Below are 25,576 nucleotides of genomic sequence, written 5' to 3' on the forward strand. Positions count from 1 at the left end.
CATAACCTGTCATCTCTACACTAATATAATATCGAGATTGTTTAACATAACACCAATTGTGAATATCAAGGAGATGATGACAGATGGCACTCAGACTGTCTTTGTTAACATAACCAATCTGCCTCCAGTTATGATGCAGCACTGCTGCATCCCCAAATAACTTCCTGGCACGCTGTGATATTAATGGTACAGACTGAAAGTATACAGGATGTGTTGATTGCTTAACAGTGTGATTGAGAGCCCACAGCTCCAGCAGAGAGGAATGAGGAGAATTTAAAGGCCCTTGAGGAAGAAATATTGTCCCAAAGAGCAAATGAATTCATTGTAAAGCGTCCAAGCCGTTTCACAGGTGGGGAGAGGAGGACCCAGGGATGCAGAAATCAGGGAAGACAGCTGCCCTGCAGGCTGACCCAGGGAGTCTGACGTCCACAGACCAGTATGACAAATGGATCGCTGATTTGATCATCCACCTATACCCAGACACAACACCCGCTGCCATGTGCTTCCTGGTGTCATCCTTCTGTAAAACTCCCAGAGACATTTAGCAGGCCAGAAGAGAGGCTTGAGGCTAAGACCTGGCTGCCTTCAGGCTGGTTGTGAAAAATCACATATCCTCTACAACTGCACAGAACCTGAAAGCCGGAGTGTCTGCAGCTATTTCTTCCACCAGTTGGGGAAACTGGTGTGAATGGCTTTGCCACCATGTCCACTAGGATGTGCTTATTCCAGGCCCGAAGGGTCAACAGTCACAATCATAGATCATAGCCTGAATTGTATTTGCCCAGACTGGTCCAGAGGTTTAGAGTGGAGGATGAATGCCTCCAGCTGTGTATTAGGATCACAAGGGCCTCACAGAAGTAGCACCACGGCCCGAGCTGTCAGTTTATAAAGATTAAGGGCTCATTTTAATCATGATGAATGTTTTGTTCGCTTTTTTTCAAGAGCCAAATAGCTCTTCCCTTGCTCTGTTCTCCACGCATACATACTTTTGCATACATATCTGACGATCTGATGTTGCCGTTGTTCCAGCTGCAATAACCTTGGATGAGTTGCTTTTGGACTGTGTGAATACAACGTGAGCTCAGAGCTGAAAGCTGCACGTGCACAGCCTTATATCAAATCCTGCGTAGCTAAAATTAGTTTCATAAAGTGTGAGCTTGAGTTTTACAAGTCAATTAAGATTAAAGGAGCGTGTGTATTTGCGTGCTCTTCTGACTACAAGTCACCAAGCTTCTCAAGCGGAGCACATATGGCTTCACCACAACACCACCCAAATGCTCCGTACTGCTGAGTGGGACAGAGCCGGTGAGGTTGCGGTATAGGTACTGTACGTGTGTGCTTCTGTCAGCCTGCAACTGCAACTCTAGAACAAAACCAGATCCTTATTTTGTGTGCATGGAAAAAGGGTGCTTGACTGAAGAATCAATTTCCTGAAAGTCTTTTTCCTCTCATTATGGCGTAGGACGTATGTGGTGTTGGTTTGAGTGAAAAATTGCTGGTAGCAGTGTATCATCACATCAGTGCTTTTAGGTTGTAATTTGATGCTGCTGTTTCTGAAGATCCCAATGAGCTCCATATACGTAAGATGGTTTTACCGTTGCTATAATGTGTCACATTTTTTTCTTTTTATATTAATGTGTGAAGCTATGACCAAAGTCTGCTGTTGGCACTGGCTGCTTCCCCATTCTCTTGGCTTTTCCTCTACATTCCTGCTTGAGTTGATCTGCTGTGCACAGCTTGGTGCTGCTTCCATCTTGGTAGGTATTCTTCCTGGAGCGGAGACCTGCTACTGGAAATTTTCTGAAACTCCCCTCCATCTTATCGCGACATCCTCTGCATTCTTCTGAGGTATTCGACATTTACGTAGGTGTGTGCACTGAAACTGGAGAGTGCCTAAAAGTGTTAAATGAGCTCACCAAAATAGACTATCATAACAGTGCTGCAGTTTATTGCCTCTGCAACTAACAATGAACCTTCACTGACACAAAACCCCATTATAGCCAAGAGAAGCAGCAGATGGAGGATAACCTACTATTCAGCAGAAATGATCGATAAAGCGTACTAGTGTGAGTGTCTCAAATGAGTCTCCTCGTGTCTCCTGAAGCATGACTGGTCCAGTGAAGGCAGCGTTCCGCCTGAATGGCTGGCCCTTTTGGCCGTGGCCTGTATCGTGGCGTGCCGCCAAGCCCTCGGTCGGCGTGGCTGCCTGCTCCGCTGTATTTTTGGAAGTATCCATTATGCAAGCAATCTGCTTTTAAGATCTCTCCACATCTGTCCATTCAAAGACACACAGAAAAGGCCGACACGTCAATGACGTGTTAAGAGTCCAACAAAGGTTAATGTGGAAGTTTTGGATGTAGAACAGAGAAGAACAACTCAGAGATGTATGAAGCTGATTTCCAAAACTACAAAATAAGGAACACACTGTCTGCTCTGCCCCCCTCCTGCCCCCCTCCTGCACTGCTCCAACCACACTCCTCCTGTCTCTCACCTGCAGTAGAAATGTCCACTTTTCCGCTCCCCCCAAATCAGTGCAGCTGCTTCCACCTGCTCACCATTACCACCATTACGCTTTCCTGCTGACTCTCCAGCACGTATTTCCCGATTACTTCCCTGGCATTGTCCCGATTTGATCCCGGCCTTCTCTTCGTCTCTGCCCCAGTAAGGTCGCCAACCTTGTGTTCCTGACTCCGAGAATTGCCTCCCGTTTCCTATTACCTGTCTGCCTGTGGCTGGGTGGCACGCTGCCTGCTCCTGATCAACTCCGACTCCATCTCAAGGTTCTGGGTTCTCAAACGGCTCACCCCTGAATTACTGCTCGGCTGGAGTGACACCAGCAGTGAGTTCATATGTTTATGGTGGGTCTATCCCACAAGGCCTGAGATCTGGTTCATTTGTACTGCTGTTGGGTTCGTGTTCATACTGTGACACGAACAGCTTGTCTTCACCTGTTTCTGGGATGTTTTAGCACAAGAGAAAACTAAAATTTGGGCGCTTCACGTGAAACGGTGAGCTCAGTACTGAGGGCAGCTTGTGGCACACGTGCCTCCTTGCCGCCGTCACCCGTAACCCCACCCTTCACCCACTGTGGTTAACTGCGCTGTGGGGAAGATGGGAGGAGTGTAAGGCTTCTTCTGTGTCCGAGTGTCTGGATACACTGTGTCTATGTGTGCTGTGAAGTTTAGGTGCGTAATTCCAGAGGCTCCCCTCACCCCCCTCCCAAGTTTTCCTTCTTTCTCAGACTTGTTTTTTTTTTCTAGCTGCTGGATTTTGGACTCAGTTGGTTTCCACATTGAAAACCACAAGCATTCCACAAACATGATGGAATCTTCGTTTCAGGGAGCCTTAACTTTATTTTCCCCTTTTGTGACATGATATTCCTTAATTCTACATGTCAGGGTGGAATATCACTTGTGTGGCAATGCGAGGAAAAGGACGCCATAGACTTTAAAACATGAGTGAGAAGAACAGGATATTAGGCAAGTTAAATTTCCTGACTCCCACTTAGAGCAATGATAACTGGATTCTTAATGGACTAAATCTGTTTGGGTGTTCTTCCTAATGCTGCATTCCCCTTCTAGCTCCCAATATTTTTTTCTTCCTTCCTTTGCCTGGGCCAGAGTATTTGGTTGCCTGTCACGGATTTATTAAAGTAAATACAAGTGGCAAGATGTCATTAAATAAAACCTAAACATGTAATTATTTAAGTCAATCACAGGTACCGGTAATTTAAAAATACTGCATAATAATATTTTGCAAACTCACTCATCAGTTCTTATTAAACATAACACATGCTTCAAGTGAAGAGCCAGAGTGGCTACTGCATGAGAAAAATTGGTGCTAGACGTGTTGGATGCCCCCAACACTGGAAGGGGGATGAAATATAGCTCTGTTTTTATCTATCTCTGCCACAGACTACAAGGAAATCATAAATCCTTAGTTCAAATTGTGCATCCACATGCTAAAATCAAATGACCCAGCAAAAGATAACAAACGGTGACATTTACATTCCTGCCATTGGAATGACTGACACTAAGGCTGTAAAGAAGTGATTCCTTTTTATTGCCCTGTTCTTCTGTTTCTACTCTTCAATAATAACATGCACACTGTCTAAACATTCAATTTTATTTTCAGGAGCAAATTTGTCTATTTCTCATATTATAGAATGTAGTTCCATGATGATAACATTCTAATATTTGCCATTCTATTTACACAGAAGCTGCATATTGAGACCCATTACTGTTTAAATCTCCTCTCCCCAAAGGAAACTAGAGGCAGTGAAAAGAGTTCAGGGCCACTACAGGTGAAAGTCCTGGGAGGATACTGGGACTGCAGAGGCCCAGTTACAACCCATGGCCTCGGGGGACGTGACTTCTCCCTGACCTGCCACCCTCCCTCTCATGAATCTAACGAACAAATGCAGCTAAACGAGCGTGCACAGACACGCACCATGCCGGGCTGTGTCTTCGTGTTAATAACCCCATCTGCTTTGACAGACAGCCCTTTAATCTCGGTCATAATCCAACAAAAACACTTATGCACCAACAAGACTTGAACTAATGGACAGTAGTGAAAACAGACTTTCAAGCTGTGTTTTTTTCTACTGAAAGACAGTAGCAGATGAGCCCATCATGTACTACCTATCTAACAAGCATGCGTTCTGATGCAGTATGAGGTGGGTTACCATCATTTGCTGTGTTTCACTCATGCACTGATTCACTAAAGCCTAAAGTCCACAGGACCAATCAAATTTAATGTGGAGCCACTCTGTATACAGCTGCTACTGACCGGGGAGATGGACCACCATGCTGTCAGCATATATTCTTACTTCTGCCAAGGTTATGTGACAGCCGGCATCTGGATGTCCCTCTCTCTGTCTGTTTGTGAACAAATGAACTCCAATAGTTATTGAGATTTTCTCAAAATGTTGATAACAGGCCAAAGAACAGAAGTTTACATTTTTGTGACCTACTATGTTGTATAACCTTGTACTAGTACTGCCTTTGTTTCTGGTTTATGATGTGAAGGGTGGAGTAAAATGAACTCTTTCCTTCAAGAGCAAGGTGTAAATTATTGCTCAGGCAGGTAACGCATATGAGAAATTCTGACTTTGCTTGGCTCACCTCCAACATACCTGCAGGCCATACTTATGACCTTTCACCTCTCCCGAAGACATAGGCTTGTAAGACTCTCAAGGACGGTTCTTCGCATATATTCTAACAAAATAACCAACACGTTCCAACACATGACTGTCAAAGGGGTTTTTCTAAAGGCAGAAGCAGTCAGGGCACAGTTTGTCATCCTGACAGGTGACGTTGGTTTACTATTGGTGACAGAACCTTTGCTCACGTACACGTACGTTGTTTTTCACATTAATGGAGTTATAAACGAGTGTGTGTGCATCTCTTCCAATGTGCAGCATTTTGGTGAGCGTGTACTTACATGTTCCCTTTAAGCATTGAGATTCAGACTGAAGCCAGGATATCTTATATAAAATATAAATAATGGCCTCTCAGCTGACGTTAGGGCACAAGGTCACAAGCTAGCACCAAGGTATTTAAATTAAAGGAGGGAACAGACTTGTGACAGGAAGTGATTCATTTCCTATGGCAGCAGGAAAAAATGTGAGTGAAACAGCTGAAAAATAAAATGTGAATTATGGGAGGGGAAACAAATAAGGCCTGAGAACCATCATCAGTCAACCTGCACCTTCTCAAGTTCCATGGTCTCTGACCACAGTGCCAAATGTGTCACGTTTCCTCCATACTTCACTATGTCTGTCTTTCGTTCAATATTTTAGCCCCCCAATTCACAATGACATGAAAGCAAGTCCCCTCTATTTGGCATGAGGTCATAGAAAGTGAGGGGCAATTGGGGGTATGTACTGGGAGAAAATAAAAACATTTGTAAAGGATTTAGGGTGAATACTAGTAGAGGAAGCGCATGATTGACAGTCATGCCTTAACGCTAGAAACAACATGGCTAACTCGGAGAATGTGAGCTGGGGTTATTTAAAAAGGGTCCTGGGGGAACTGAGCAGTTTTCTTCTTTAAATGTATTGCAGGACATTTGGGAAGTGAACGGTAGAAGGGTCAAGAAAGAAAAATAACAGTAGAGAAACATTTTCACTCCCTTTTTATTCTTCATTGCAATTTGCGCTAATGCCAAAATTAGTAGACTCCTGGTAAAAAGGGAATTCCAGGCAAAGTGTGTGAGTCAATACCAGAGGTTCCCAAACTCACTCATCCTTAATGTAGCTCACAGGACCCTCTACATGACCTAATTATGACTCATGCTTTCCTAAAGTAAGTAAGTAGTGTCAATGCAAGACAAGCTTTAAAAATGTATACATAAACGCAAATGAGCAGGACTTGGTGGAGCAGAAGCGTGCTATTCATCTGTTTTATTAGATTCGTGGCAGGACGGGCAGCCCTCTAAATCGATGCTCCTCTTTGTTGTGTCTCAGTTTGTAAAGTTTTCCCGGACCTGGATGAACCCTCAAAGGATCCCTGGAGCTGAATGATTTAACAGCGATTTTATCGGATCACTTCATCACACTTCAGTCGGAGTCAAAAAATACGAGCAGCTAACTTCAACAACACATTTAACATTACTAAATAAATGTCAGACTGCTACTGAAGTTCTCACTCTGATGCAGATGGGCAGGCACACAAAGCCGCCCTGTATGAACAAACACTTTTAAACAACTGTTTCTATTTCAGGGCCCAGAATTTTTGCCAACATCAAGAGCTCGGTTCCACCTAAAGTGACGCTTGGAAGCGGAAAAAAAAGAAACACACAAAAAAAACAATCCTGCTCAAACAAAAGCTGCATTCAGTACAACTGAAACTCTGCTGAGCTGTCATTTAGTGACATTTCAGCAGGATTCTAACTTTATACTTTTACTGTGTTTATGTTTGCAGCCCTGCAGGAGATGAGGTGCTGTGCATCCTGCTGAAACCACTTTTAATGTAATGGTTTGGAAATAGCCAAGACAATTAAAGAAAAATGAAGGGGAACATAATGGACTAGTGCAAGTTCCACAAATTCCTGGCCAGTGTTTAAAATGGGAGTTTTGTCAGAGCACTACCTTTGTGAGGCCTGTCTGTAGTTGCAGTTGTTGGTCATCTATAAATAGGCTACAGAGCAGGGCTGAATAATAACAGCCAGTAGCTACCTGATCTGAAATCAGAAAACACGGACAAGTACAATGAGGTCTCTGGAAGAAAACAAAAGAGGAGATATAGGGAAGAGGAAAAGAAGTCAAGCAGAGAGGAGACAGACCTCAGCCCATGGGGCCGATTAGCAAGTTGGTCTGGACCATGGTTGGGATAGCAAGTGAAATCAATTTCAGTGGTTGTTTTATCCTGTGGCAAATCCACCTGCAGGCCACCAGTATTGATTCATTACTTTATTAGACATCTTATGACCTGAACAAGATCAGAGCATGAGCTCAGAGCATTGTGTATTGTGTCTCCCTCCCCACCAACTCACTGCATTATCTCTTTTTGTCACCTCTTCCTTCTCCCTGCCTATTGATCTTATACAGGTGTGGCCTAGCCCAGCAGGAGAGGACTATTTGATATGCTGTTGTGCTGAACTGGACCGAGGGGGCTGCCTGAAAAGGAGCTCTGTACTGGATCTGCAGATCGCCTTACACAACCACTTCCTGCTTCCGACCCACTCCTCACAGGCAGTCCTGTGTACCGAGGATGAAAAAAGTGCAAACAGAGGGGTTCAGTCCACTCAGAGGCTGAGCACAGGACCTCATTCATCCTCTCTTCAATGCCCCTCCCTGATTTACCCATACTAACCCTAGCATGGCTTTATTTTGATATTAAAAAATATTCCCCTCCATGACAGACTGAGGTGATTTGGAAGCTCATTCCCTCCTTTAATTGATGCAGGAAGACAAATTGTGTCAATGTTGCCTGCAGGTGGGGAAGGGCAATACCTGCAGGTTTTAAGTAATTGCATCTGTCTGTCTGGAACAGCCACACCACTGGAATTTGTCTTGTTACATATAAAGGGAAGAGATGAGCAGAGGTCCTGGATAAGGTAAATAATTCCAGTTACTAAAAAAGACTTGGGGAGATGCATTATCAGGGAGGAGCAGAAGGAGAATGGTGGCACGTTCTAGTTCACTGTCTGAGGGAGGCAGACAGGTGGGCCTTCTGGGCTGTCCTGCTATTCATGGAATGCTCACTTAGGCCCAAACAGTTTGGAGGATTGGGGATAGTACAGAGCTGGACTATTTTAGAGACAGACCAATGAGAGTGAAGGAGGTAGGGGTATTTAAGATTCTTCGGGAAATGGCAAAGTGGGCAAATAACTCTGAAGACAAACAAATCCAGAGTATTACTGATGAGTCTGTCATTGGCCTGGATGTTTTCCTTTCCCCCTGTGTACTGCAAGAGGAGGGCAAAATGAACCAAGTCTGTTTTCACTGCTGTCCCTGTCATTCCTAGGATTGGTCACTGGACACTGCCATGTTATTCGACTTTAAACGCATTAAAACAGCACCTGATATGTCCATTCCTACCAGGGGGATAGAAAAACATTTAGGCTGCCGGCTCCCTGGGCTTCCCCCTTGGATGTCAGCCTCAGATGAGGGTAAGAAGAATGAGACTCTGTAAGGCCACTGCAAGAAACCATTCATGCAGTCACAGCACAGCCACAGAACGTGTGGAGCATTGACCCACTGTGGCTGGAACAGAACCAGTACTGATCTAGTCCCTGCTGTCCCAAGTCTACACAGCGCAAGTACTGATCCCATTGATGCTGGACATCACATCCACTAATTCAGTAGTCAATAGCATCAGTGATGACGCTCAACACTATCCAAGACTGTCTCAGTTAGAGAACTCTGAATTATCTGTGAGACCCATGTGTACAGGGCTAAACACAGCATTACACCTGTAAATTAGTTTCCACTTTCCCTGTCACTGTGCCATGATGAACAGGAGGCCTTATTCTAAGTCAGTAGCCAACTGGGGGCTAAAGAACAAACCAAAACCTCTGGCAGAGCTCATGTTGTTTCCCCTCGAGCTTAGTTGGCCCACTGGAGGCCGGGGTTACAGAAAGTGAGTTCTGTGCTTCAACCAGGCCTGCGTGTGAGGCAGGTGACTGGGCCAAGCCAAAGAGTGACCCAGAGAGAATGTGGTGTACTTTGGAATATTTCTGTATTAAATATATTATGGAAGACATAGCAGGTCAACAGCAGTTAATAAACTATTCACATTAACCATCTAAGCATCACCCCCCATCCCTCCTTTAGAAATAAGTTAACTTTCTGAGTGTATACAGGAAGAATGAAGGTAATCTATTAAAAATAAATAAATAAAACAGTACTACAATTGCCAGAACTTACTGAAGTTGCAAGCGTGGGTGAGTGCAGCAGCCATCCCTTCACATGCTTTTTGTTCACCTTAAGTCCACTACTTGCAGACCATTGCTCACTGTGTTCTGATCATATCTTGGTTCTAGGCTGTCCTCCTAACGAACTGGTCTTTCCTACACTCCATCGCTCTGAGTCTGTGAGGGAGCTGCATGATAAGGCCTGAGTTTGGCACGTCATTATGATCCTGGTCATGGTGCGGCAAAACAGCACATGTGAGCTGGAATAATCCTGTCCCCATCACATGAATCATACTCTCCCTATTCTTGATATTTTTACAGCTGCTGTGCATCTAGATCTCAAATGCTTTATTCCTTGGTGGCTGAGAAAGACAAGAAACCCCAGACTTAAGACTCACGTTCTCACACTCCCTCCGCTTCCTCACTGCGTCTGCACAAACAACCACCTACAATCCACTTTTGACCCTCAAATGCATGCAAAAGTTAATTCCCCATAAGTGTGCCTGTGCACGCTCATGAGAGTTCAGAAAATTCCAACCTGAGAATGAGCAATGACTTGCAAGTCCTGATTTATTGAGTTGGATATAGTTACTAATGTCTTTGGAAATCAACACTTAAAACAGATGAAGACAATTGAAAACCAAGTACTAATTAGAAACAGGATGAATCATGCAGCACTTTAGGGATATAGAAAAGTAATATTTCATGAAATCACCAATAATAAAAAAGATTCAATTACACAGTGAAACAACAACCATTATTGACGTTGTCCTGCTCGCCAGCTTTCATAACTATGTACATCAGAAAATAATTCCATTTGCTCAAACTGACGTGAGGTTACCACGCTGTAATCCTGGCATCACCCCTGAATACACAAAGTGTGCTATTGTTGCACCCACCGGCAGGGATGATGAACAAACCATTTGGCCGAGCTGTTACGATCGGAAGCTCCGTCACAGATCATTAAAAAGTTGAGACAAGCTGCGTCTGCAGCTCTGCGTCTACACCCACTTGGATTAGCATTGTGGACCACAGGATGGCTTTATGCAGCTCAGCATACAAGTGCCACTCTTAACAGTGATCTCAATTCTACCCCCACTTCAATTAGTCATGCCAGCTCCGATTATTTGTACTGGCACAGCTTGCATCACTGGGGCAGTGGGAAAGCCATTAATTTGGTGCTAGCGGGTCTAGTGGGACCAAAGGTCACCAAACCAAACCCTGATTTTCGTCAAAGATTTAGTCAGAATTGAGAAATATGTCTAAATATTTAAATGTTTGGAATTGGTAAATAAATATATTTTTAAAAAGTCCATGTAGTGTAATTACCATCCTTTGATGCTTTTTTCCTGTTTACCAGTCACGGGAGTTCGGGAGTCCATCAAATGTACCATGGACAGGCTGACTTTACTCAATGCAAACATGAGATAAATGTAATTGTGATGTCATCAGCATTAAAAAAAAAGAGGCTTTACATCATTTCCTTTTTGCTAGGCAAAAAGGATTTCATGTGCTGCAAACTATGTGGAGGAGTACGGACTGCAACAGTTCCAGGAAAACAAATGGACATATTCCTGTTTGAATGATCACTCCAGAGAAGACACTCTCAGTATCCCTTCTCCACCTCGCTATCATGCAAGTAGACAATGGAGCTGAAGGCAATTAAAATGAAATACAAGGTCTTCAAGCTCTGAGACTTTTAGAAATGTTAAAAGCTTTTGCCAACCTTTGAATGTCCAAAGCCGTTTGCTTGTGATTTGAAGGGACATTGAAAAACCTACTATAAAATAGAAATAGATTCATCCAAGGACACCCCCTTATCTCAGTCTGAAAATACCTTCCTTTCTATGGCAAGATGTACAACAAGCACGGTTCCTTTCAAAGAAGCAACACAAGACAGCAGGGAGCGTTTAAAGGGAGCAGTGTGAGACATGCAAAAGTGAGGATATATCAGCGGTGTTCCTATGCCTTTTCTGACAGCAATTTTTTTTTCTTCCCTCCCATTTCTTGATTTGTGTCAGAAGACCCATCCGTTTCATGCATACAGACAGAAGAGAACAGCCCCCACATGTAGAGAAGGGAGTTTGGTCTAGTGAATGATGTCACTGCTTGGAAAGGATGAGTGTGCTGTTGGTGGGGGGGGGGGGGGGGGGGGGGGGGGGGGGGGGCAGATTAGGCCTGTGAAAGGAGGTGGGAGGCAATAGCAGATGTGAAACTTAATTACAGACCAAAAGAGAGAGAAGGGGATTCTTTACAAGAATGAAGAAGAAATGTTCCGCTTTTAATTTGTGTTCAGGCTAAAAATAACCTCCATTCTGCTTCTGCTGCCCACTGGGGCAAGCTTGTTAAAATGTCTGTCTCCACTGAGACCGTCAAAGTGCTGCATGGGACCAAAGAGTAAGAAGACAGGCAAGGAAACAAAGAGGGGGATTAAAGTGAAAAATGAAGCAGAAATGGGAAGTACTTAGACCAAGAAAAGGCAAAGCATCCTTAGAAATATGAATCTTTGAGGGAGCAATAAGTTAAAAGTGGATGAGGGTGAGTGGATCAAATGTTGTCAACTGCTGCCTTGTCCCCGAGTCTGTGGGCCCAGCCAGCTGGGTCCGGGACACCTTTCAGGCACCAAGGGGTTAGAGAGACTTGGAAATATAGAATAACAGAGAAGCTTTCACAAGGCCCTGTTCTGAAAGCAGTGGGAGAATCACAAACATCACCGTGTCACCAGCTCTTCAAATGTTCTGCCGCTTTCCAGTCCGAATGTCTGAATAACAGCTCGCTACTGTACTGGCCCAGGCAGCCACCCAGCGAGACGCGCCATCGTCATCCCTCTTACTGTTACGTTGTTCCTTTTTCTCCAAGTGCCAGGAAAATGAATGGAACAGGTGAATGTTGGTTTGTTTTCTGTGGCAACCAGTATTTGGTGGACCCAAAGCACATGAGAAGCATCTAACAAAGGAGGGAACTGACTCTAAAAATACCAGACGCTGTCTGCGGGACATTGAGATTCTTTCTCGGAAACTTAAACAATCTTTGGCTTTCCTCGCAGACATCCATCAAGCCAATGCTAGGAAACCCAAGTTTTGTCTCTCTCAATAATTTGGAACCATTTTGGTTCAACTTCCCACAGGTTTGTCCACTGCTCATCACACGGTGAGTCCGCAGAACGTGGCAGCAGTGACACTAAAAACACACACACACACACACACACACACACACACTTGTGACCTGATTTTGTGAAAGTAAATGGGGAGGACACAGCAACCCATACTCTCAGTGACCCATACTGAAGCCTTATAATGGAAATGAGTCTAGTTCTCTTTTTTGAATCTGGTCCCAGTCATTTTAAAAAATATTCACGGTTTTAGCAGTTCTGCTTCCCTTTTGGCTGCAATTAGAAGGAAAGGGCTCTCAAGTAGTGGTTGATATTGCATGGCAGAAGGCCTGGCAGGGATTAAACAGGAAATCTTTCATTAAGAGCCACTCAAGGTCCACCATGACTAGAAGATCTGTGCGAGATATTGGATAATAAGTGACATAGAGCAACTCTGTTCAAAGGTTTTTAATTCCCTCCATCAAAGCCTGACCACTGAAAACCGAGAAGCCAGTTGAAAAGCAGCAGTTGAGCAGATCAACTGATGATTGTGATCTAAAAAATTAGGCTTTTGATGGACAGCTGAATTTAAAGCTGGCTGAGAGCCTGTGTGTGTGATCATTGAAATCCTTACAGTGATGCTAGAATAAGAGCATATGACTGTCAGATAAGTTCTGTGGTAGGAGGGAGGGTTTGGTTATAAAGGAGAAGTTTTAATACCGTAATTTCTGGACTATAAGCCGCTACTTTTTTCCTACACTTTAAACATTGTGGCTTATTCTACGGTGCGGCTAATTTATGTTTTTTTTCGTGGCGCACTATCACAACTATTGTGAATCAGTCATTTTTACTAACCCTCATGAACAAGGAAAATACTAGAAGAAAAGCATATGATGTGACTTTTAAGTTAAAAACGATCACTCTGGTGGTTGAAGAAGGAAATCGAGCTGCCGCGCGTAATCTTGGCATACATTACGGTAATCAATGGCAAGAAGGTGGAGACGCCTGCCTGAAGAACTGATCGAAAGCAAAAAGACGACAAAAGCTTTTAGACGTAAACATCGCAGGTGGCCCAAGCGTGAAAACTTTCTGGAAGACTGGGTCAACACACAGAGAGCGGACGGTCGCGGTGTTTCCACTGTACAAATCAGACTGAAGGCAAAAGCAATCGCCACCGCGATGAAAATAGAAGATTTTAAAGGTGGGCCATCGGGGAGTTTTAGAATGTTCATTGTTTGAGTAAAAAAGCATAAACAACGTAATTTGTGTGTAGCTGATACAAATGTATATTTCAAGGTAGCTGCATTACAGACACCATTAGAAAAAAAAGGCATTTACCAGTACAATATATTTGTTTATGTTGCTAAGCGGATTAAATTAAAAGAAAAGTTAAAAAATCCTGACGTGATAAAATTTGGATTTAAGGTCTCTGTATAAACATACAAGTGAAAAGAGTGGCTGTTGTTTTTTACCTGTCTGTTTGTCACTCGTCAGTGACTCGTCTCTTACGGTGATAAAAACATACTGAATGTTTTCGATCAAATTTTTCATATTACTACGTGGGATACCTGCGGCTTAAAATCTGGTGCGGCTTGTATAAGTGCAAAATTGATTTTCTTTCTAAAATTAGATTATGTGTCTTATAATCAGGTGCGCTCTATAGTCTGGAAATTACGGTACCTGAAATCCAACAAATAACTTCAATCAAATCTAATTCATGTGAAATGTTAAGTGGATAATGGTTGTATTTATCTAGTATTGTGTATTTAATTCATAAGAATGGTAAGAGGAATGTGAGCAGCCTGATGGCAACTCTATCACTGGCCTAGTCTTGGAAACCTGAGAGTAATACCTCAGCTCTGCCCACTTTCTACAACCCTCACTGCTCCCCTCCAGTGCAGGAAGATACTAGCACCACTCTCTCGAGAGTCATGGGAGTTGAAAAGGGCTGAATTGAGTTGGCTTTCCCTGCAGCATCAGACTGGCCGTCTAGATTTATTCATGGTTACAAGAGTGATAAAAAGGTAGAAGACAGAAAAAGAATTGTTCAGATGGAAGGAGAGTGCAGATGATAGCATCAGTGTTCTCTGCTGATAGGCAAACAATCTGGGGAATCCATAGCCTCCCTCTCAGGTGTATATCTGTGTCTACAAGACAACTAAGCCTCTAAGAAGTGTTTAAGCTTCTCAAATAGGAGCAGCTGAGAGAAAGAGGCATTTCTGTTCTGGGCGACGACCTGACTATTATGCTTTCTATTGTTAGTCGAATTCTGAAAGCCCAAGTTTTCCATTTTCAGACCTGCAGCAGAAAAAAAGCCTTCCTGCTCCAGGGCTACAGACCATTTATGTTATTAGCATACCAGAAGCACTGCCTCCTGCAGAAAACATTCTCATTCAGCTCAGGCTCTTAGGCCGAATTATACCTTGAGTGCATCTGGATTGCACGTACAATGACTGACTAACACCAGAGAACTCTGACTAGATCTGCCCCAACAGAGAGCCTCAGATGTAGTTAGAGTGCATCACCAGATGGTTTGCTGTGGCTGTGTATGGAGGTGCAGAGTGCAGTACATTCCCTCAAATCCTGCAACTTTTTCCTAAACTGCTAATGCGTCAACATTTTTTCTTTTCAAGACTCTGTTAATTTCAGACTTCAGTTCAGTTTTAATCTCGCATTCAGAACAAAAATAAACTCCCAGAGGTACTTATATGGTGACATTCTGAAGGAACTGGAGCCATTTAGCTTTCCAGAGTCAACAACCTTTTGATAATGTCTGCATGAGTTGATTTAATACTGTGCTAACATGTAGCAGGACAGTCTTCCCAGGGCTTTGTAAATACAACACAAGCCAAAGCAGAACCAAACCACTGTGTCTGATGAGAGCATTGTTACCCCACAGTGACTGGATCACTCCTATAATATCAGAACACAACCAAGTTCTGTATCGCTTCTACTCAATTACATGACTGACCGCAGCAGGCGCCCACTCAGCACATTTAAAAGTCGCCACTGAAATAATTTGATTTGTTACTGAGCCAAACGGGACTGTAATGAAAGAAATGATTTTGGCCACTTAAATTATAAATATATTTGCTGTCCTGGTCTTAACACACACGTATCCTTGGTAATTTTGGCATTATTCATCATAAAAAGCTGATAGGATCCGTCAGTCTCAAGAGAAGAGAGAAGAGAGATTGACAGATGAAGCCACAGGCTCTGATGCAATATCTCATCTGCGTCAGTTGTCACACTTGGATAATGAGTCCCTGTCTTCTCTTGGGCAATTTAAGACAATATGCAAACATGGAAATGAGATATATGCCACTGTGCTGAGGCTGGTGGGGGTGGTGGGTGCTTCAACTGTCTGCTGCTGAGATATAACCAACAGATAGCCATGGGAAAACCACAAGGGGCCATTTAAACAGAAACACATGTAGGTGTGTGTGTTTTGTATGTGCTTGTGTATACAAGGCTGAACATACAAACAAATATAAATTCTCTCCCACATACTTACAGACACCCTGACCAAGCGAGTCAGCTGTGTTGACGGAGAAGACCATGATGTAAAATAAAGGGAGGAAGGGGGCAAAAAGTCAAAGCTGTAACACAAAACTGACACTTAAATCATATTTTTTAAAACACCTTTGAGTAAAACATGCAGTTATTAATTTAAAGAATAACTGCCCAGTGATGAAAATGCCTATGTAAATAAGCTGACAGCATTAAATGTTACAATGTCTATAAAATTATAAAGCTAGTGTGAGATACAAAGAAAACTGGAATCAGTCAGTAAAACAGTCTGACACTCCCCTTAAATGACAATGTTTAAGGTTAATTTATACTGAAGTTTGTCATTACTCCACCCTGTCACTTTACCATCTGTACCTCCCATTCCTGCCATTCAGCCACCTGCTTCAGACCTATAAAATCAAATTGGATTACCATCCAAAAGCCAGAGTTTCACCATCAATCTTTCACTTGGATAAGTTGCCCTTTTTTCCTGGCTGTGCATCACTGTTTCCTGCAACTTTGCAATGCAGGCTGTCTTGGATTAAGCTAAAAAAAAGAAAAAATCTGACATAAGAAACCGTAAACAGTTATGCTAAGAGGATTAAGAATTAGGGATGAACTGTGCATGAGTTTATGTTTACATACAGCCTCTTTTCTGCATCCATTTCCATCTGACATGAGATGTCTTTCATTTTGTAAAATGTGTATATTTGTAGGTGCGGTGGTTTAAAGACACGCACGCACGCACGCACGCACGCACACACACACACACACACACACACACACACAGACCCTCCTCTCAAACAGACTGTGAATGTTTGGCTGTGCCAGCTGTGTGAGCTTCAAACTGGGTGTGGGGTGTATACAACTGTCTGACAGACTGCACGGTGTGTATACATACAGTCATAAACAGAAACTGGAGCGGAAGCCATGATCACCTAGATTTGCTTGACCTTTTGACCTTTGGATGAACTGGAATGCATTAACAAAATAGAACACTTGGATATATTAATATAATAATCGAAAAAAGGAGCTTACAGCTGTTCATGAAGCTGGATGTGAGGCAGGATGTATGTGATGGAGCATTTTTTTTCTGATTCTATCTTTCTCTTTATGGAAGAAAATATAAATTAGCCAAATCTCTGTTTGAGACGCTGTGGTCACAAGTATGTAAACACGTGTGTGCACGTCTTTGATGCAGACCAGACAACAGAATTCAAGACACGGAACCACTTTGCTGTCAAACCTCTGAATTCTTCAGCTATTAACATCTGGTGTAGCATGAGCTAGTCAGTTGTGTAGAGAGCGGTAGATGAAATCAGGTTTCTCTTCCTCTTCATATCAGCTGTCCAGTGTGTCATCTTCATTTTAATTGGCAGATTGGCACCATGAAAATTGATTCTATGTGTTATGTGCCTACAATGTCAAGATACCGAGAGGTCATGAGAAACCAGTACAATGTTGAACAGTTTTAATGGTATGTGATTATAACAGCTTCTCTAATGTGGGTGTAAATAATTTTCACACTCCAGAAAAGTGCAACGTGTTTAAAAGAAACCTAGGAATAACATCCTGTTCAGACTATAAATGCCTACTCTCAGATTTGCTATTTTTGGCATCATTACCATACAGCTATATTCTAAAGGGCACAGCAGCTTCTTAAACACAGACGACGAACAATGATAATTGTTTCATACCTCAGTGGGTTAAACCCCCAACATACCCAAGGTTAATGAAGCGATCAAATTCAACTCTTGTAAACCAGGATCTAGATTATTGGGCTTGTCAAACCCTCCAATAATTTAGGTTACACATTGAAAGAATCGTGCTTTAGACTGTCAAAATAGAGTCCAAGAGCATTGAGAGAAGCCCTTAAAATATCCAGGAAGGCCAAACATCTGAGAGAACAAGTGAGGGCCTCGTCTGGACTTTCAAGGCCATCTTTCCCTTGAGGTGAAGCATGTAAAAACATTCAAGTGTCTGTTTTCATTGAAATGACAGTTTTATCTTCAAACCTGAGGGATCTACACTGTAACACCCACAGTGACTAAACACAACAACAACAACAACACACTGATGAGAGAGAAGTGTTGATATTTGATGACTTTGCTAACACCCGCTGCTGCGACTTCACCCTTCTTTGTTGCTGTATGTGTGTGGTACTGAAAGCAAATGCAACTGTTAAAGGTCAAAAGTCTGCTGGCACTGTGCCATTCCAGCTTTAAACTCCAGTAAGGCCAAGAAGCGTGAACTCGATGAACAACCGCGGCTGCAGCAAGAAGAGAGGACAGCTTGGGATGAAGATCAAGCAAACATGCCAGCTCCAACCGGAAATATTCAACATGTTTAGAGCATATAGCTGTCTGAACCCAAGACACTAGAGACACTAGATTAGTCTAGGCAAACAGATGCATGTTTGAAAGCCAAACAGTGCTGAAGGCAGTGCTCCCATGTGGAATGTGACAGTAGAGTCTCCACTATGCTGACAGTTTCAGTAAGAAGGCACAATAAGCTTAGTCACCAAGACAAAGGCCTTCTCATCCTTTTAATGAAGACAGGATGCCAAACTATTTTCTTTCTGTACTCATAGTGGTATCCTACACTGTATGTACACATCCCACACAGAGAAAGAGGTTCATTATCCCATTCTTCTATGGCACAAGGTGCCAGGTTCATTGACTGACAGAGTTAATTAGAGAAGTATGAAAGTTTAGGCAGCATGTGGCTCCCCTGACCCATTAAAGAACCTATCAGGTTTGTTGCTTCAAGGCACCTGAAGGGAAAAAGAAAAGCCTTATCATCTTTTCAAGCCAGCTCACAACCATGATTCACTCAACCAAAACCAGGAGCCTCACAGAAAACTCGCCCTTGGTTTCTGATATTACAGCCAACCATTCCAAACAACACTGAAACTCGGATAACGTCTGTGAACTTCATGTGAGATTAGAAAAACATATCGCATATTTTCTGAAAAAGTAGTAGCCTGCCCCATGAACCTTTTCAAAATGACATGTCTGTCAACACTGAAAATGAATGTGGTCATCTGCCCATGACACAGATTGCTGTGCCATGAATGACAGTCATGAGCAGTCCCAGACACGAGCTTTGAAGTGAGACCACAGCGCGCTCCTTTCCACCCGGTTCTCATGAATTCTGCCTTTAAATAGAGCATGACGTCAGAGTCGGTGCTCCTTTACCGGCCCGGGCCCAACGCTAATGTTTCTAAATAATGCCACATCTGGGGAGGGCCCCAAAAAGTAAGAGGGGAAGAGCAGGAATGCAGCGGAAGAGGGGGTGAAAAAAAGACAAAGTAGTCCTCAAGCTGTTTAACTCTGGTACTCTGGTCAAGATGTCTGGGGCATGGACCCGTCACTAGAAAATCTGGATACGGCATCAGAGATGGTGTCCTTTAAATCCTGCTTATTATAACAATAAGCAAAATCTTTGTGAGGTTAAATCAAGTTCATAGAGTTCACACAGGGGAAAATCTGTATAGAATATGCAACTGAGTTTCAATTTAGACCTGCACGAAATCTAAAAATTATTTGATCTCTTTGTACGGCTGCCTTGCGCAATCAAGTGGCATCTTGTCGTGTGAACAGTGAACACACCGCTGACCACTCAACAACTGAAAACAAGCTTAGAAAAAAAAGAAAGTTTGTGTTTGATTTGGCTCTTTGGTCAGACTGTTGCAGTTACATTCAGGAGGAGGTCTTTGGAAAAGGCTTCTCGGGCAGCTTCCCCTTGTTGTCACTGTCAGAAGTAATCAAAGCTGCTGGGTCTACATTCATGCAGCAGAAGACCAGGCAAATATTTAGGCCAATTTTCTGCCTGTTGGATAAAGCATCTAACAAACCTATGATGACTGAGCCAGCAATTATTTGTCAGTAAGACCCCACTGTTACGATTATGACTTCAGAGTGATACTTGAATAGATTTAGGGATAAGACTGCGTAAAATTTACCCCAACACAATGACACACATCACTGTGTTGTTGGTTTAACGGGATATTTGGATGCAACATTTGTGTCTGGACAACCATAGTAGGACAGAAAACATTGAAGAGGAGGGCACAGATGGGATGGAAAGGATGAAGAAGAAAGAGAGGGGAAGAACTTTGCCCTCCTGCACATCATGTGGTTTTCATCTACATTACTCTGACTCTGCTTTGCTTCCTATTTACAAGCCCAGGTCTAGGTGTGAGTTGACTAGGAGGTCAGTCTCAGTATCATCAGCTGGAGAATTAACCACAGAATACACATGAGGTAGCTGTGAATGCCTTTAAAGGTCACGTGGGATGTTTGTTGTGTAAGAAAACAAATTCGGAGCATTTTAAGGGTAATGAAACAAGAGAAATAGTTGAAGATGAAGTTGTACTGCCAGCTCCACATGTTCCAATCTGATAGCTGAGAATGCAGATAAAGAAACCATTAAATTAATTATTATTAAAATATTGTATAAAATTAAAAAGTAAGCCAAAACATCACACACACCTATCTAGATTTTGAAAAAAATACATTACTATGGCAACAAATGACCACCACTTGCATTTACTCAGCATATTTTTATCTTTCAGTTACAAACAACCCTCTCGCCTGCTGTCTTACTTCACATCGGCTCCGCAGAGCATTGATCGCTCTGCAGTGCACATATACAATGGTTTCAGAAGAGAAAGGATGCATAGAGGAATGCTTTTGACCTACTCAGACTCCAAATTTACAGCTCTCTTTCATGTTTGAGCATGAACATTCACATCTGCTGAAAACTGGAATGAGGTTCAGGTGAATTGTGCTTAAGACTTGTCCTCTGTCCACAATCATTAAGTATAATATGATTTTGGGGTCAAATGTGCTTTGATCTTTATCGGGATGCTAATGTGAAGGCACCCTTATATGACTGCTTGTATAACCAGGGGTGACGTTTCAATGTTAGCTATATGGAGCAATTGTTTTAGTAGGTAAAAAAATACACCGTCAGTCGCCTTTAACACAAATGCATACAGGAAATGACATTGGCTTGTCCTGAATACTATCCCTTCTTGGTCTGCAAACTGCTTTGCAATCTGGACCCAGTTCAGCCAACTGACAAATCAAACTGACACATCTTCTGATGTTGAGGTCACTGGTTAGCTTTCAACCGTGCAGCCTAATGAAAGACAGTTCAACCTTGTCAGCGATGAGGCAGATGGTTCAAAAGTCATGACAGTGTCAGTCAACTTTGGGAATAAAAGATTGAAACGCCTATTATGTATCCCTAGCAACAAGTCTGGACAATAACCTGTGAGCTGATAAGCAACCTTACCACTGCTCAAAGTCAGCTTATACAAACAGTGTTTTAACTTTTTGTAGATAATGGACTCAGAAAAATTATGGGAGTTTTAAGATAGAAAAGAAAAATGTAAAGTCATTAATCATAAATAGAAAAACGTCTCTCTGTGGAGAATGAAATCACACTTCCCAAGGTCTTCTTTCACTTTTATCATCCACACACTCTCCTAACAGTGAGGTCATCGACACGTTCCCAGAGGATTTCTCTTTGAAAACCCTAACTATGACCTACTGTAGCAAGTGTTGTTGTAATCATACATAAATGCAGTCCTGTCAGCAGAGTAATGGAGAACCAGAACCACCAGCAGTCGAGAGTTACATAAGGAGGCAGAACTAGGGCCAGGAGGTGGTAGCGAGGTCAGGGGTCACGTTGCCCTGACAAACAAAAAAGCCACCCAGTGACATACTCAGGAGAAGATGCTTTCCCCTGCAGCCCTGCAGGCCCAAGCAACGGCAACAGCCAGCAAACATGTGTGTGACAAATGTGACATCTGAACCGATGACAGGGTCTCAATAATCACAACATGTGGTTACCGCACAAACATGACAGGCAAACAGCAGAGGGCACAGAGATGGGAGTGGGGGAGTTTGCAGACACTGAGACAGAGACTCAATAAAAGATATCAAAGTACTTCAAGCGCTGTCGCTTCAAGTCGTTGCTGAAACTGCACTTGGTTGAAATGAGACGCTGAGAGACTGACTGATGTTGCTTCATCTGCAATCAGGCCTTTATATTGTGGGTTTTCCTGTTGCCTTTTATAGCTTAATGACCCACAAACACTCTCATGATGGCCTCCTTCTGAGTTTTCATGCTGGTAAAAATCCCGTTTCTTCACGCTGCCCTGACTGACAGACCAGATCAGTACAATGGGAAGCGCGCGCACACACACACACACACACACACATGCACACATATGCTAAACTGCCTTCTGTTTCTTTGTCTTTTTCAAAAGATTTAAAAACACATAAATTTACCTCCTTGGTTCCTGAGCAGTTCCTCCATGCATGCGCTAGATCATCCCCACTATTTCAGTTAGTCTTTTTGATTTTCCATCTCATTTTCATTTTGTTTGCCACACTCTTCTGTCTGTCCACTAGTTGCTGCACTTTTTGTATTTTTCTCTCTCCTGCTCTCCCCCTCATCAGCTCTGGAAAGTACATTCACACAGTTCAGCTGTGACACGGGGACCATCTCCTCCATGGCAGGCCGTGCTTGTGTTTTTTCAATTAAGTCCAGCTCCTGTACACTATTCATTTGGGGAAACCATAATTCTCATGGTCCAGCAGTAACTAATGGAAAGTCGCTTAGGTTTTCTTTTTCCGGGAAAGGTATCGGAAAGACCCGTTCCCTAGAAGCGTGTGTGATGGTGTGGGGATGGAGACCAAAACCCATGTTAAAATGAGAGCTGTTGATAGGAAGGTGAGGTCTCTGTAAGGGCATCAGGCTGTAAGGATCCACAGAGGGTAGGTGAATGGGGGTGGGGAGGTGATGAGTGGAGGAATACAGATGGATGGATTTCCAAGGGAATGTGGATGAAAGTGAGGGAGCTGCAGGCCGGATCTGAAATGCCCAGCAGGGAGGAGGATAGATCCACTGAAATGACTTCAAAGCCTGATGTCACAGGCCACCAGAAGAAGAAAGAAATACTGTCCAGAGATGAGCCCAAGAAGTCCACTAGTATCAAGTTAAACTTTAATCAGCCGGACAAATAAACATCACACAGGAGGAAAAAGGTAGTTAATGCGTGGTGTTAGTAAATAATAGCCAGGAACAAGGTGAATAAAACACACGCACATGCACACACACACACACGCACACACACACACACACACACACACACACACACACACACACACACACACACACACACACACAAGAATCATTCAGCTTATTAAGGTCAGAGTTTTTTTTCCATTTCTGAAAATATCTCACCCTCAGTCTGACCCTCTTCCTTCCCTGACCAGCAGGAACCATTCATCACAATTAACATAAACCTTTCAGTGAACGCTGACTCAGTCTGCATTCATACATAAACACTGCACCCCGCACGCACACACAGTAATGTATGCACTCTGACACATGCACACACCTACCCACATTACTATACAGTATGTGCACACATACTGAGGCATTTAAAGTGGGAGGGCCCTAACTTGGACAGCCCCTATTACACCCCCACCCCTCTACCCCCTACCACAACAAACCGCAGACACAGACAGACAGGCAGACAGGCAGACAGACAGTCAAGGACGGTGGGGAGACAGTAAATAAGTAGAAGATGGGCTTACCTCAAGAGCAATGGTGTGGAACCAAATTACGGGAAAGCCTCATGACTGTAGTGGTCCCTGTTGTTGTGGTGTGTTTGTATCTGTCAGCTGTGGCAGATGGACACACAGGCAGCACAGAGTGGAACGTTACAGGCAGAGAGAGCAGTGGAGCTGCACAGACCCCGGGCCCGTCCGCTCACACTCTGCCTTCTGAGGATGAAAAGAGAAGACTTCATTACGAGCTGCAGACCACGCCTCCACCCCTCCTGTCTCCCTCCTCCCAAACCCCATTTCCCTTCCTACCCCCTTCTCCTCCCCTCTCTACCTCCCTGCTTCCCTTCCACACTCCCAGCCAGTAGCATGTTCCAGGGCCTGTCCCAGCCAAAAGAGGGGAAGCAGACTGCCAAAGAAAACCTCCCATCCCATGGCTGGCCTGTGCTGTGCGGTGCACAGGGAGAGACGAGGAGGAAGATGAAGGGACAGAGTGATGGCATATATGGTTTGAGCCCATTAAATGACATGTCAGTGCTCAGGGTTTACATTGAGGACAGGCCTTTTTACTGAAGCTAAGTAAAGTCATGATAAAATGTATGTGCACAAGTGCATGGGAGGATGGAGGGGTAGGCCATAAAAATTATGAAGTAAAATGAAAAAAGGGAAGGAGAAAGAGGAGAAACTGAACCAAGCCAAGAGTGTGAAGCAGCAGGGATTCACTTGAGACAGAGAGGAGTGAGACAGAGGGGAGGACAGATGGAAAGAAAACAAGGAAGGACTGGCAAGCAACCGTTTTAAGGAGTCAAAATGAGCAAAACAAACACAATTCAGAGAAGGTTGTGACTTGTGATGGAGAGCGTTAAAATGAGCACATCCCAAAGTATCTGCATGTGTTGGGGGTGGGACTCTGGGGTCTATAAAAAATCTTCTTTGTCTCTTTGCAACCGGTTTCCATCATCAACAGCAAAATAAAAATAACAGTGATAATCCATCGCCACACTCTTCCCCTCTGCAGTTCTTGCATAATCCAAAGTGAGCGCTCTGTCTCTATTTTTGATGAGGAAAATAGGCCTTAAAGCACTAGCTGTTTATTGTCTGTAATTATGAGGGGCTGGGTACGCTCAACCCAGGCAAGCGCTGCACCCTGCCCCCAGAGCCACCACACATAAACTCAGCCCTGCCAAGTCTGCCAGTTAAAACTGGGCCATGGCACACAAAGACAGAGGTGCAAACTAAAAGAAGAAAGCAAATGAACAGGGCTTAGTTTGAGGTTTTTCAGCATGCAGGGCTGATTCATTTAACACATATAGATTTGGCAGCAGCGATGGTGTATGTGGTGTCTTCAGATGCTCTGTATGAAGCGGCACCCAAAGAGATCTTCAAAGGAACGATTCTCCAAAGATCTGAGGGAACTAATTTGTAGGTCAGCTTTAATTCATAGACTGTTGAACAGCTAAACCCTGATCCTGCAGAAAATGAAAAGACAGTACACAGTTCATCTCAACACCCACTGACTGCTCATCCTTCAGACCAAACCTCAGCTATTACTTAAGTTCTACGGCTGTTCAGTTTGAATAAACTGAAACAAAAAACAAAAAACACAGCACCATCTTTGGGAACAAAGTCATAACAGGGAAATCTTAAGAATAATTAAAAACATTTCCTGTGGGGCAAAAAAGGGGGCTGTTTGGTGCAATAAAAAGGAAGCATTTTTTTCTCAAATCAAGATGAGGTAATGAGGGATTATATGGACCTCCCACACTTGCATTAACACCTACACAGACACTCACCGTGGCATCAAATTTAAGCAGTCCACAAAACAGTACTTAAGGTTATGAGCTGCCTTCATTGTAGGTTGTGAATGCCTGGTCTGGGCTTTGAGACAGCTGAAGTGGGTTGCTCAAGGGACAACAGAGACGGGCAGACAAACTCAGTTTAGTGCACCTCATTCCTAAGAAACGCTAATCCTCCAAAACCAAAGACACGCTTAGCCTTTCTGAGGCATTTTATGTCTTTAATATGGGGCTTT

At 43.3% G+C, this 25,576-nt stretch overlaps 1 protein-coding gene across 5 annotated transcripts in view; it reads right to left on the reverse strand.

Moving 5' to 3' along the window:
- znf469 (zinc finger protein 469) overlaps positions 1-25,576 on the reverse strand; it is a 143,157-nt gene that overhangs the window by 14,339 nt on the left and 103,242 nt on the right. For all 5 annotated transcript variants that reach the window (XM_011607148.2, XM_029841166.1, XM_029841167.1 and 2 more), the window contains one exon: positions 23,575-23,763. The gene's annotated coding sequence lies outside the window, so the exon portion shown is untranslated. The remainder of the gene's footprint in view (positions 1-23,574; positions 23,764-25,576) is intronic.

Source organism: Takifugu rubripes, chromosome 9 (genome assembly GCF_901000725.2).
Source record: "Takifugu rubripes chromosome 9, fTakRub1.2, whole genome shotgun sequence".
NCBI classification, from domain to species: Eukaryota; Metazoa; Chordata; class Actinopteri; order Tetraodontiformes; family Tetraodontidae; genus Takifugu; species Takifugu rubripes.